This window comes from Ochotona princeps, chromosome 1, assembly GCF_030435755.1.
Source record: "Ochotona princeps isolate mOchPri1 chromosome 1, mOchPri1.hap1, whole genome shotgun sequence".
Classification (NCBI taxonomy): domain Eukaryota; kingdom Metazoa; phylum Chordata; class Mammalia; order Lagomorpha; family Ochotonidae; genus Ochotona; species Ochotona princeps.
In genome coordinates, this window is record NC_080832.1 from 135586172 (window position 1) to 135598611 (window position 12440).

Here is a 12440-nt window from a genome sequence, read left to right on the forward strand (position 1 = left end):
GACATATGTGCTGCCAGAGCACTTGCTTTCCATGGCAGCAGGAAATGGCTTGGGCACGGAACTTGTCTTTCGCCGTGGAGTTTTGAGCGCCTTGAGTGAGGAGCTCCATGTTCGTTTTGTGTGGGTGCTGAAGCTGCTTGATTCCATCCCACTGGGCTCAATGGGCATGGGACCGGAAGTGAGCCAACAGGGTTTCCTAGATAGCTGCCAGGACAGCTGATGGTATGTGAAGTTCATGAGGCAGGTGGAGTTGTTTTGGCAGTGGAAGAGCTGTGCTGCTGCTTTGGGCAGTTGCCATTCACCAGCACACTCCCTTCCCTAGGTGTCATATCCACTTTCAGACATATGTGCTGCCAGAGCACTTGGTTTCCATGGCAGCGGGAAATGGCTTGGGCACTGAACTTGTCTTTGGCCGAGGAGTTTTTAGCGCCTTGAGTGAGGAGCTCCATGTTCATTTTGTGTGGGTGCTGAAGCTGCTTGATTCCATCCCACTGGGCTCAATGGGCATGGGACCGGAAGGGACCCAACAGGGTTTCCTAGATAGCTGCCAGGACAGCTGATGGTATCTGAAGTTCATGAGGCAGGTGGAGTTGTTTTGGCAGTGGAAGAGCTGTGCTGCTGCTTCAGGCAGTTGCCATTCACCAGCACACTCCCTTCCCTAGGTGTCATATCCACTTTCAGACATATGTGCTGCCAGAGCACTTGGTTTCCATGGTAGGAGGAAATGGCTTGGGCACTGAACTTGTCTTTCGCCATGTAATTTTGAGCGCCTTGAGTGAGGAGCTCCATGTTCGTTTTGTGTGGGTGCTGAAGCTGCTTGATTCCATCCCACTGGGCTCAATGGGCATGGGACCGGAAGTGAGCCAACAGGGTTTCCTAGATAGCTGCCAGGACAGCTGATGGTATGTGAAGTTCATGAGGCAGGTGGAGTTGTTTTGGCAGTGGAAGAGCTGTGCTGCTGCTTCGGGCAGTTGCCATTCACCACCACAATCCCTTCCCTAGGTGTCATATCCACTTTCAGACATATGTGATGCCAGAGCACTTGGTTTCCATTGCAGAGGGAAATGGCTTGGGCACTGAACTTGTCTTTCGCCATGTAATTTTGAGCGCCTTGAGTGAGGAGCTCCATGTTCGTTTTGTGTGGGTGCTGAAGCTGCTTGATTCCATCCCACTGGGCTCAATGGGCATGGGACCTGAAGTGAGCCAATAGGGTTTCCTAGATAGCTGCCAGGACAGCTGATGGTATGTGAAGTTCATGAGGCAGGTGGAGTTGTTTTGGCAGTGGAAGAGCTGTGCTGCTGCTTCAGGCAGTTGCCATTCACCAGCACACTCCCTTCCCTAGGTGTCATATCCACTTTCAGACATATGTGCTGCCAGAGCTCTTGGTTTCCATGGCAGCGGGAAATGGCTTGGGCACTGAACTTATCGTTCGCCATGTATTTTTGAGCGCCTTGAGTGAGGAGCTCCATGTTCATTTTGTGTGGGTGCTCAAGCTGCTTGATTCCATCCCACTGGGCTCAATGGGCATGGGACCGGAAGTGACCCAACAGGGTTTCCTAGATAGCTGCCAGGACAGCTGATGGTATGTGAAGTTCATGAGGCAGGTGGAGTTGTTTTGGCAGTGGAAGAGCTGTGCTGCTGCTTCGGGCAGTTGCCATTCACCAACACACTCCCTTCCCTAGGAGTCATATCCACTTTCAGACATATGTGCTGCCAGAGCACTTGGTTTCCATGGCAGCAGGAAATGGCTTGGGCACTGAACTTGTCTTTGGCCGTGGAGTTTTGAGCGCCTTGAGTGAGGAGCTTCATGTTCGTTTTGTGTGGGTGCTGAAGCTGCTTGATTCCATCCCCCTGGGCTCAATGGGCATGGGACCGGAAGGGACCCAACAGGGTTTCCTAGATAGCTGCCAGGACAGCTGATGGTATGTGAAGTTCATGAGGCAGGTGGAGTTGTTTTGGCAGTGGAAGAGCTGTGCTGCTGCTTCAGGCAGTTGCCATTCACCAGCACACTCCCTTCCCTAGGTGTCATATCCACTTTCAGACATATGTGCTGCCAGAGCACTTGGTTTCCATGGTAGCAGGAAATGGCTTGGGCACTGAACTTGTCTTTCGCCATGTAATTTTGAGCGCCTTGAGTGAGGAGCTCCATGTTCGTTTTGTGTGGGTGCTGAAGCTGCTTGATTCCATCCCACTGGGCTCAATGGGCATGGGACCGGAAGTGAGCCAACAGGGTTTCCTAGATAGCTGCCAGGACAGCTGATGGTATGTGAAGTTCATGAGGCAGGTGGAGTTGTTTTGGCAGTGGAAGAGCTGTGCTGCTGCTTCGGGCAGTTGACATTCACCACCACAATCCCTTCCCTAGGTGTCATATCCACTTTCAGACATATGTGCTGCCAGAGCACTTGGTTTCCATTGCAGAGGGAAATGGCTTGGGCACTGAACTTGTCTTTCGCCATGTAATTTTGAGCGCCTTGAGTGAGGAGCTCCATGTTCGTTTTGTGTGGGTGCTGAAGCTGCTTGATTCCATCCCACTGGGCTCAATGGGCATGGGACCTGAAGTGAGCCAACAGGGTTTCCTAGATAGCTGCCAGGACAGCTGATGGTATGTGAAGTTCATGAGGCAGGTGGAGTTGTTTTGGCACTGGAAGAGCTGTGCTGCTGCTTCAGGCAGTTGCCATTCACCAGCACACTCCCTTCCCTAGGTGTCATATCCACTTTCAGACATATGTGCTGCCAGAGCTCTTGGTTTCCATGGCAGCGGGAAATGGCTTGGGCACTGAACTTATCGTTCGCCATGTAATTTTGAGCGCCTTGAGTGAGGAGCTCCATGTTCATTTTGTGTGGGTGCTCAAGCTGCTTGATTCCATCCCACTGGGCTCAATGGGCATGGGACCGGAAGTGACCCAACAGGGTTTCCTAGATAGCTGCCAGGACAGCTGATGGTATGTGAAGTTCATGAGGCAGGTGGAGTTGTTTTGGCAGTGGAAGAGCTGTGCTGCTGCTTCGGGCAGTTGCCATTCACCAGCCCACTCCCTTCCCTAGGTGTCATATCCACTTTCAGACATATGTGCTGCCAGAGCACTTGGTTTCCATGGCAGCGGGAAATGGCTTGGGCACTGAACTTGTCTTTGGCCGTGGAGTTTTGAGCGCCTTGAGTGAGGAGCTCCATGTTCGTTTTGTGTGGGTGCTGAAGCTGCTTGATTCCATCCCCCTGGGCTCAATGGGCATGGGACCGGAAGTGACCCAACAGGGTTTCCTAGATAGCTGCCAGGAAAGCTGATGGTATGTGAAGTTCATGAGGCAGGTGGAGTTGTTTTGGCAGTGGAAGAGCTGTGCTGCTGCTTCGGGCAGTTGCCATTCACCAGCACACTCCCTTCCCTAGGTGTCATATCCACTTTCAGACATATGTGCTGCCAGAGCACTTGGTTTCCATGGCAGCGGGAAATGGCTTGGGCACTGAACTTGTCTTTGGCCGTGGAGTTTTGAGCGCCTTGAGTGAGGAGCTCCATGTTCATTTTGTGTGGGTGCTCAAGCTGCTTGATTCCATCCCACTGGGCTCAATGGGCATGGGACCGGAAGTGACCCAACAGGGTTTCCTAGATAGCTGCCAGGACAGCTGATGGTATGTGAAGTTCATGAGGCAGGTGGAGTTGTTTTGGCACTGGAAGAGCTGTGCTGCTGCTTCAGGCAGTTGCCATTCACCAGCACACTCCCTTCCCTAGGTGTCATATCCACTTTCAGACATATGTGCTGCCAGAGCACTTGGTTTCCATGGCAGCGGGAAATGGCTTGGGCACTGAACTTGTCTTTCGCCAGGTAATTTTGAGCGCCTTGAGTGAGGAGCTCCATGTTCGTTTTGTGTGGGTGCTGAAGCTGCTTGATTCCATCCCACTGGGCTCAATGGGCATGGGACCGGAAGTGACCCAACAGGGTTTCCTAGATAGCTGCCAGGACAGCTGATGGTATGTGAAGTTCATGAGGCAGGTGGAGTTGTTTTGGCAGTGGAAGAGCTGTGCTGCTGCTTCGGGCAGTTGCCATTCACCACCACAATCCCTTCCCTAGGTGTCATATCCACTTTCAGACATATGTGCTGCCAGAGCACTTGGTTTCCATTGCAGAGGGAAATGGCTTGGGCACTGAACTTGTCTTTCGCCATGTAATTTTGAGCGCCTTGAGTGAGGAGCTCCATGTTCGTTTTGTGTGGGTGCTGAAGCTGCTTGATTCCATCCCACTGGGCTCAATGGGCATGGGACCGGAAGTGAGCCAACAGGGTTTCCTAGATAGCTGCCAGGACAGCTGATGGTATGTGAAGTTCATGAGGCAGGTGGAGTTGTTTTGGCAGTGGAAGAGCTGTGCTGCTGCTTCAGGCAGTTGCCATTCACCAGCACACTCCCTTCCCTAGGTGTCATATCCACTTTCAGACATATGTGCTGCCAGAGCTCTTGGTTTCCATGGCAGCGGGAAATGGCTTGGGCACTGAACTTATCTTTCGCCATGTAATTTTGAGCGCCTTGAGTGAGGAGCTCCATGTTCATTTTGTGTGGGTGCTCAAGCTGCTTGATTCCATCCCACTGGGCTCAATGGGCATGGGACCGGAAGTGAGCCAACAGGGTTTCCTAGATAGCTGCCAGGACAGCTGATGGTATGTGAAGTTCATGAGGCAGGTGGAGTTGTTTTGGCAGTGGAAGAGCTGTGCTGGTGCTTCGGGAAGTTGCCATTCACCACCACACTCCCTTCCCTAGGTGTCATATCCACATTCAGACATATGTGCTGCCAGAGCACTTGGTTTCCATGGCAGCAGGAAATGGCTTGGGCACTGAACTTGTCTTTGGCCGTGGAGTTTTGAGCGCCTTGATTGAGGAGCTCCATGTTCGTTTTGTGTGGGTGCTGAAGCTGCTTGATTCCATCCCACTGGGCTCAATGGGCATGGGACCGGAAGTGACCCAACAGGGTTTCCTAGATAGCTGCCAGGACAGCTGATGGTATGTGAAGTTCATGAGGCAGGTGGAGTTGTTTTGGCAGTGGAAGAGCTGTGCTGCTGCTTCGGGCAGTTGCCATTCACCAGCCCACTCCCTTCCCTAGGTGTCATATCCACTTTCAGACATATGTGCTGCCAGAGCACTTGGTTTCCATGGCAGCGGGAAATGGCTTGGGCACTGAACTTGTCTTTGGCCGTGGAGTTTTGAGCGCCTTGAGTGAGGAGCTCCATGTTCGTTTTGTGTGGGTGCTGAAGCTGCTTGATTCCATCCCACTGGGCTCAATGGGCATGGGACCGGAAGTGACCCAACAGGGTTTCCTAGATAGCTGCCAGGACAGCTGATGGTATGTGAAGTTCATGAGGTAGTTGGAGTTGTTTTGGCAGTGGAAGAGCTGTGCTGCTGCTTCGGGCAGTTGCCATTCACCAACACACTCCCTTCCCTAGGTGTCATATCCACTTTCAGACATATGTGCTGCCAGAGCACTTGGTTTCCATGGTAGCAGGAAATGGCTTGGGCACTGAACTTGTCTTTGGCCGTGGAGTTTTGAGCGCCTTGAATGAGGAGCTCCATGTTCGTTTTGTGTGGGTGCTGAAGCTGCTTGATTCCATCCCACTGGGCTCAATGGGCATGGGACCGGAAGTGAGCCAACAGGGTTTCCTAGATAGCTGCCAGGACAGCTGATGGTATGTGAAGTTCATGAGGCAGGTGGAGTTGTTTTGGCACTGGAAGAGCTGTGCTGCTGCTTCGGGCAGTTGGCATTCACCAGCACACTCCCTTCCCTAGGTGTCATATCCACTTTCAGACATATGTGCTGCCAGAGCACTTGGTTTCCATGGCAGCGGGAAATGGCTTGGGCACTGAACTTGTCTTTGGCCGTGGAGTTTTGAGCGCCTTGAGTGAGGAGCTCCATGTTCGTTTTGTGTGGGTGCTGAAGCTGCTTGATTCCATCCCACTGGGCTCAATGGGCATGGGACCGGAAGTGACCCAACAGGGTTTCCTAGATAGCTGCCAGGACAGCTGATGGTATGTGATGTTCATGAGGTAGTTGGAGTTGTTTTGGCAGTGGAAGAGCTGTGCTGCTGCTTCAGGCAGTTGCCATTCACCAGCACACTCCCTTCCCTAGGTGTCATATCCACTTTCAGACATATGTGCTGCCAGAGCACTTGGTTTGCATGGTAGCAGGAAATGGCTTGGGCACTGAACTTGTCTTTGGCCGTGGAGTTTTGAGCGCCTTGAGTGAGGAGCTCCATGTTAGTTTTGTGTGGGTGCTCAAGCTGCTTGATTCCATCCCACTGGGCTCAATGGGCATGGGACTGGACGTGACCCAACAGGGTTTCCTAGATAGCTGCTAGGACAGCTGATGGTATGTGAAGTTCATGAGGCAGGTGGAGTTGTTTTGGCACTGGAAGAGCTGTGCTGCTGCTTCAGGCAGTTGCCATTCACCAGCACACTCCCTTCCCTAGGTGTCATATCCACTTTCAGACATATGTGCTGCCAGAGCACTTGGTTTCCATGGCAGCGGGAAATGGCTTGGGCACTGAACTTGTCTTTGGCCGAGGAGTTTTGAGCGCCTTGAGTGAGGAGCTCCATGTTCGTTTTGTGTGGGTGCTGAAGCTGCTTGATTCCATCCCACTGGGCTCAATGGGCATGGGACCGGAAGTGACCCAACAGAGTTTCCTAGATAGCTGCCAGGACAGCTGATGGTATGTGAAGTTCATGAGGCAGGTGGAGTTGTTTTGGCAGTGGAAGAGCTGTGCTGCTGCTTCAGGCAGTTGCCATTCAACTGCACACTCCCTTCCCTAGGTGTCATATCCACTTTCAGACATATGTGCTGCCAGAGCACTTGGTTTCCATGGTAGCAGGAAATGGCTTGGGCTCTGAACTTGTCTTTGGCCGTGGAGTTTTGAGCGCCTTGAGTGAGGAGCTCCATGTTCGTTTTGTGTGGGTGCTCAAGCTGCTTGATTCCATCCCCCTGGGCTCAATGGGCATGGGACCGGAAGTGAGCCAACAGGGTTTCCTAGATAGCTGCCAGGACAGCTGATGGTATGTGAAGTTCATGAGGCAGGTGGAGTTGTTTTGGCAGTGGAAGAGCTGTGCTGCTGCTTCGGGCAGTTGCCATTCACCACCACACTCCCTTCCCTAGGTGTCATATCCAGTTTCAGACACATGTGCTGCCAGAGCACTTGGTTTCCATGGCAGCGGGAAATGGCTTGGGCACTGAACTTGTCTTTGGCCGTGGAGTTTTGAGCGCCTTGAGTGAGGAGCTCCATGTTCGTTTTGTGTGGGTGCTGAAGCTGCTTGATTCCATCCCACTGGGCTCAATGGGCATGGGACCGGAAGTGACCCAACAGGGTTTCCTAGATAGCTGCCAGGACAGCTGATGGTATGTGAAGTTCATGAGGCAGGTGGAGTTGTTTTGGCAGTGGAAGAGCTGTGCTGCTGCTTCGGGCAGTTGCCATTCACCAACACACTCCCTTCCCTAGGTGTCATATCCACATTCAGACATATGTGCTGCCAGAGCACTTGGTTTCCATGGCAGCAGGAAATGGCTTGGGCACTGAACTTGTCTTTTTCCGTGGAGTTTTGAGCGCCTTGAGTGAGGAGCTCCATGTTCGTTTTGTGTGGGTGCTGAAGCTGCTTGATTCCATCCCACTGGGCTCAATGGGCATGGGACCGGAAGTGACCCAACAGGGTTTCCTAGATAGCTGCCAGGACAGCTGATGGTATGTGAAGTTCATGAGGTAGTTGGAGTTGTTTTGGCACTGGAAGAGCTGTGCTGCTGCTTCGGGCAGTTGCCATTCACCACCACACTCCCTTCCCTAGGTGTCATATCCACTTTCAGACATATGTGCTGCCAGAGCACTTGGTTTCCATGGTAGCAGGAAATGGCTTGGGCACTGAACTTGTCTTTGGCCGTGGAGTTTTGAGCGCCTTGAGTGAGGAGCTCCATGTTAGTTTTGTGTGGGTGCTGAAGCTGCTTGATTCCATCCCACTGGGCTCAATGGGCATGGTACCGGAAGTGACCCAACAGGGTTTCCTAGATAGCTGCCAGGACAGCTGATGGTATGTGAAGTTCATGAGGCAGGTGGAGTTGTTTTGGCACTGGAAGAGCTGTGCTGCTGCTTCGGGCAGTTGGCATTCACCAGCACACTCCCTTCCCTAGGTGTCATATCCACTTTCAGACATATGTGCTGCCAGAGCACTTGGTTTCCATGGCAGCGGGAAATGGCTTGGGCACTGAACTTGTCTTTGGCCGTGGAGTTTTGAGCGCCTCGAGTGAGGAGCTCCATGTTCATTTTGTGTGGGTGCTGAAGCTGCTTGATTCCATCCCACTGGGCTCAATGGGCATGGGACCGGAAGTGACCCAACAGGGTTTCCTAGATAGCTGCCAGGACAGCTGATGGTATGTGAAGTTCATGAGGCAGGTGGAGTTGTTTTGGCAGTGGAAGAGCTGTGCTGCTGCTTCAGGCAGTTGCCATTCACCAACACACTCCCTTCCCTAGGTGTCATATCCACTTTCAGACACATGTGCTGCCAGAGCACTTGGTTTCCATGGCAGCGGGAAATGGCTTGGGCACTGAACTTGTCTTTCGCCGTGGAGTTTTTAGCGCCTTGAGTGAGGAGCTCCATGTTCATTTTGTGTGGGTGCTCAAGCTGCTTGATTCCATCCCAGTGGGCTCAATGGGCATGGGACCGGAAGTGACCCAACAGGGTTTCCTAGATAGCTGCCAGGACAGCTGATGGTATGTGAAGTTCATGAGGCAGGTGGAGTTGTTTTGGCAGTGGAAGAGCTGTGCTGCTGCTTCGGGCAGTTGCCATTCACCAGCACACTCCCTTCCCTAGTTGTCATATCCACTTTCAGACATATGTGCTGCCAGAGCACTTGATTCCATGGCAGCGGGAAATGGCTTGGGCACTGAACTTGTCTTTGGCTGCGGAGTTTTTAGCGCCTTTATTGAGGAGCTCCATGTTCGTTTTGTGTGGGTGCTGAAGCTGCTTGATTCCATCCCACTGGGCTCAATGGGCATGGGACCGCAAGTGACCCAACAGGGTTTCCTAGATAGCTGCCAGGACAGCTGATGGTATGTGAAGTTCATGAGGCAGGTGGAGTTGTTTTGGCAGTGGAAGAGCTGTGCTGCTTCTTCAGGCAGTTGCCATTCACCAGCACACTCCCTTCCCTAGGTGTCATATCCACTTTCAGACATATGTGCTGCCAGAGCACTTGGTTTCTATGGCAGCGGGAAATGGCTTGGGCACTGACCTTGTCTTTGGCCGTGGAGTTTTTAGCGCCTTGAGTGAGGAGCTCCATGTTCGTTTTGTGTGGGTGCTGAAGCTGCTTGATTCCATCCCACTGGGCTCAATGGGCATGGGACCGGAAGTGACCCAACAGGGTTTCCTAGATAGCTGCCAGGACAGCTGATGGTATGTGAAGTTCATGAGGCAGGTGGAGTTGTTTTGGCAGTGGAAGAGCTGTGCTGCTGCTTCGGGCAGTTGCCATTCACCACCACAATCCCTTCCCTAGGTGTCATATCCACTTTCAGACATATGTGCTGCCAGAGCACTTGGTTTCCATTGCAGAGGGAAATGGCTTGGGCACTGAACTTGTCTTTCGCCATGTAATTTTGAGCGCCTTGAGTGAGGAGCTCCATGTTCGTTTTGTGTGGGTGCTGAAGCTGCTTGATTCCATCCCACTGGGCTCAATGGGCATGGGACCGGAAGTGAGCCAACAGGGTTTCCTAGATAGCTGCCAGGACAGCTGATGGTATGTGAAGTTCATGAGGCAGGTGGAGTTGTTTTGGCAGTGGAAGAGCTGTGCTGCTGCTTCAGGCAGTTGCCATTCACCAGCACACTCCCTTCCCTAGGTGTCATATCCACTTTCAGACATATGTGCTGCCAGAGCTCTTGGTTTCCATGGCAGCGGGAAATGGCTTGGGCACTGAACTTATCTTTCGCCATGTAATTTTGAGCGCCTTGAGTGAGGAGCTCCATGTTCATTTTGTGTGGGTGCTCAAGCTGCTTGATTCCATCCCACTGGGCTCAATGGGCATGGGACCGGAAGTGAGCCAACAGGGTTTCCTAGATAGCTGCCAGGACAGCTGATGGTATGTGAAGTTCATGAGGCAGGTGGAGTTGTTTTGGCAGTGGAAGAGCTGTGCTGGTGCTTCGGGAAGTTGCCATTCACCACCACACTCCCTTCCCTAGGTGTCATATCCACATTCAGACATATGTGCTGCCAGAGCACTTGGTTTCCATGGCAGCAGGAAATGGCTTGGGCACTGAACTTGTCTTTGGCCGTGGAGTTTTGAGCGCCTTGATTGAGGAGCTCCATGTTCGTTTTGTGTGGGTGCTGAAGCTGCTTGATTCCATCTCACTGGGCTCAATGGGCATGGGACCGGAAGTGACCCAACAGGGTTTCCTAGATAGCTGCCAGGACAGCTGATGGTATGTGAAGTTCATGAGGCAGGTGGAGTTGTTTTGGCAGTGGAAGAGCTGTGCTGCTGCTTCGGGCAGTTGCCATTCACCAGCCCACTCCCTTCCCTAGGTGTCATATCCACTTTCAGACATATGTGCTGCCAGAGCACTTGGTTTCCATGGCAGCGGGAAATGGCTTGGGCACTGAACTTGTCTTTGGCCGTGGAGTTTTGAGCGCCTTGAGTGAGGAGCTCCATGTTCGTTTTGTGTGGGTGCTGAAGCTACTTGATTCCATCCCACTGGGCTCAATGGGCATGGGACCGGAAGTGACCCAACAGGGTTTCCTAGATAGCTGCCAGGACAGCTGATGGTATGTGAAGTTCATGAGGTAGTTGGAGTTGTTTTGGCAGTGGAAGAGCTGTGCTGCTGCTTCGGGCAGTTGCCATTCACCAACACACTCCCTTCCCTAGGTGTCATATCCACTTTCAGACATATGTGCTGCCAGAGCACTTGGTTTCCATGGTAGCAGGAAATGGCTTGGGCACTGAACTTGTCTTTGGCCGTGGAGTTTTGAGCGCCTTGAATGAGGAGCTCCATGTTCGTTTTGTGTGGGTGCTGAAGCTGCTTGATTCCATCCCACTGGGCTCAATGGGCATGGGACCGGAAGTGAGCCAACAGGGTTTCCTAGATAGCTGCCAGGACAGCTGATGGTATGTGATGTTCATGAGGTAGTTGGAGTTGTTTTGGCAGTGGAAGAGCTGTGCTGCTGCTTCAGGCAGTTGCCATTCACCAGCACACTCCCTTCCCTAGGTGTCATATCCACTTTCAGACATATGTGCTGCCAGAGCACTTGGTTTGCATGGTAGCAGGAAATGGCTTGGGCACTGAACTTGTCTTTGGCCGTGGAGTTTTGAGCGCCTTGAGTGAGGAGCTCCATGTTAGTTTTGTGTGGGTGCTCAAGCTGCTTGATTCCATCCCACTGGGCTCAATGGGCATGGGACTGGACGTGACCCAACAGGGTTTCCTAGATAGCTGCCAGGACAGCTGATGGTATGTGAAGTTCATGAGGCAGGTGGAGTTGTTTTGGCAGTGGAAGAGCTGTGCTGCTGCTTCAGGCAGTTGCCATTCACCAACACACTCCCTTCCCTAGGTGTCATATCCACTTTCAGACATATGTGCTGCCAGAGCACTTGGTTTCCATGGCAGCGGGAAATGGCTTGGGCACTGAACTTGTCTTTGGCCGAGGAGTTTTGAGCGCCTTGAGTGAGGAGCTCCATGTTCATTTTTTGTGGGTGCTGAAGCTGCTTGATTCCATCCCACTGGGCTCAATGGGCATGGGACCGGAAGTGACCCAACAGGGTTTCCTAGATAGCTGCTAGGACAGCTGATGGTATGTGAAGTTCATGAGGCAGGTGGAGTTGTTTTGGCACTGGAAGAGCTGTGCTGCTGCTTCAGGCAGTTGCCATTCACCAGCACACTCCCTTCCCTAGGTGTCATATCCACTTTCAGACATATGTGCTGCCAGAGCACTTGGTTTCCATGGCAGCGGGAAATGGCTTGGGCACTGAACTTGTCTTTGGCCGAGGAGTTTTGAGCGCCTTGAGTGAGGAGCTCCATGTTCGTTTTGTGTGGGTGCTGAAGCTGCTTGATTCCATCCCACTGGGCTCAATGGGCATGGGACCGGAAGTGACCCAACAGAGTTTCCTAGATAGCTGCCAGGACAGCTGATGGTATGTGAAGTTCATGAGGCAGGTGGAGTTGTTTTGGCAGTGGAAGAGCTGTGCTGCTGCTTCAGGCAGTTGCCATTCAACTGCACACTCCCTTCCCTAGGTGTCATATCCACTTTCAGACATATGTGCTGCCAGAGCACTTGGTTTCCATGGTAGCAGGAAATGGCTTGGGCTCTGAACTTGTCTTTGGCCGTGGAGTTTTGAGCGCCTTGAGTGAGGAGCTCCATGTTCGTTTTGTGTGGGTGCTCAAGCTGCTTGATTCCATCCCCCTGGGCTCAATGGGCATGGGACCGGAAGTGAGCCAACAGGGTTTCCTAGA